This window comes from Schistocerca americana, chromosome 2 (genome assembly GCF_021461395.2).
Source record: "Schistocerca americana isolate TAMUIC-IGC-003095 chromosome 2, iqSchAmer2.1, whole genome shotgun sequence".
NCBI classification, from domain to species: domain Eukaryota; kingdom Metazoa; phylum Arthropoda; class Insecta; order Orthoptera; family Acrididae; genus Schistocerca; species Schistocerca americana.
This window is the reverse complement of record NC_060120.1, coordinates 681,824,697-681,827,053: the sequence shown is the minus strand read 5'-3', so window position 1 is coordinate 681,827,053 and position 2,357 is coordinate 681,824,697.

Sequence of the window (2,357 nt, the reverse complement as noted above, 5' to 3'; positions counted from 1 at the left end):
GGTATCTCAGCATGTTCGGTGAAAGACCTGGTTGGCCTCTGTTCAAATGGCTCTGAGCACTATGGGACTTAACTGCTGTGGTCATCAGTCCCCTAGAACTCAGAACTACTGAAACCTAACTAAGGACATCACAAACATCCATGCCCGAGGCAGGATTCGTACCTGCGACGTAGCGGTCGCGCGGTTCCAGACTGTAGCGCCTAGAACCGCTCGGCCACTCCGGCCGGCTTGGCCTCTAGGGATTCGATTCCCGGCTGGAGCAAGAGATTTTCTCGGTTCAGGGAGTGGGTGTTGTATTGTCCTCATCATCATTTCATCCCCATCTCCGACGCGCAAGTCGCCCAATGTGGCGTCGAATGCAATAAGTACTTGCCCCCGGCCCACAATGCCGTACGCCCATTTCCATTTTAGCTGCAGCACCTTCTAAGGACCGCGTAGTTAATGTCATCCTTCTGTCAGTGCTCTGCTCTAATTAACTCCTACTCATGCAGTACTACAGAAATTGTTACTACATGGTGCCAGCCAGTATCAGTCAATGAAATGGTCAATAATCAAGACTGTGCATCGTAAACAGTGATCTAATGTAAGTATAGGGCGAAAAGAATTTTCGTAATATTAAATGCAGAGTGGCAAAATATTGCTGTCTTACAGTTTCTGGGTATAGAAAGATTAACAGCAGACAGGAAGAAATGAAGGAATACGTTAACTTAACGAAAAGACTGAAATCAGAAAGGAACAACAAGTAATGTAGCGTTAAATCGCATAACCTAGAGCTAAGGCGGGCGGACTAGCTTAAGAAAAGCAGTGATTTGAGAAACCAGGCCAGCGTGATGGGGTCGCCTTTCGCCGCGCGCAGAAAACACGCAGCGAGCGGTCGGGAGCCGGTGTGTGGTGTGGACTGCGGCAGCGCGGCCGGCCAGGTGGACCGCCGGGCTGGCGGGCGTGCCGGCTGCGGCTGTTTACGCCGCCAAACTGGAACAACGTATATAATTCCAGGCGGGAAACAACGCCCCGCGTCGGCGGCCGGCTATGCACGCTATGCGAGGGTCGCCGTGTGTGTGTGTGTGTGTGTGTGTGTGTGTGTGTGTGTGTGTGAGCGGGGCAGCGACCGCAGCCGCAGACCCGAGTTGAGCTCACCCACGGCCGCTGAGAACACACCAGCGCCGCCTTAACGGCGACTCCACTACACCGCGGCGAAGTGGTCGCGGCTCGAGAAAGTCCTTACGTCAGCTGTGCGAACAACTAAACAGGGATAAAGCGGCAATTTGTACGCTCAGTGACAGTCCTGGTTACCATGTTCCTCACTGAAGCAGTCACAATAACCTCAGGACAAAGTTTGAGGTACATGCTTAAAAGTCCACAGTGGTCCATTTGAAGCGCTATAGACAATAGCACTACCATTCGGACATGTGACCATTCACTGCTGATATAAACACAACAGTGTGTTTGTGTCACTTTGTTGTATCGCTAGGGACATCGAGGACGATCAGCGATGGAAAGACGATGCTCTCCGACAGTAAGTAACTGCAGTTATTTATCTTGTTCTACAGATCAATAAAGCCTCTATCCTTAGACGAAGACTGACACAACTTAGCAATACAATACTTCAGAAAAACCGACTTCCAGAATTCTATAAAACTTATACTGAAATAGTAAAAGCGTCCTTTAAATATCAAGTTACTAATTTTGCCAGTAAAATCAATTATAGTCTGCACAACTGTAATATGGACATGTAGTTCTGTTCTAGTCGAATAATATGTTTTATCAAGTAATTATTAATTAATTTTTCTGAATTGTATCACTTTTCTTGCAGGTGTGCGATAAGCAGCCTGCGCTGTAATATGTGGAGACCTTGCAGGTTGCCCCATATGTGCTACTATGTACTGTGTTTTTGTGATGTAGAATCATCTATGGGCGATATATACACTATATGATCAAAAGAATCCGGATTCCTGGCTGAAAATGACTTAAAAGTTCGTGGCTCCACCCATCGGTAGTTCTGGAATTCAGTATGGTTTGGCCCACCCTTAGCCTTGATGACAGCTTCCCTCTCGTAGGTATACGTTCACTCACGTGCTAGAACGTTTCTTGGGGAATGGCAGCCCATTCTTCACAGAGTGCTGCGCCGAGGAAAGGTATCGATGTCGGTCGGTGAGGCCTGGCACGAAGTCGGCGCCCCAAAACATCCCAAAGCTGTATGTTATTGTCGTATAACCAACCACTCCACCACGGGCCGTGCATTATGAACAGGTACTCGATCGTGTTGAAAGATGCAGTCGCCATTCTCAAATTGCTCTTCAACAGTGGGGAACACGAATGTGCTTAAAACATCAATGTAGGCCTATGTAGTGCTAGTG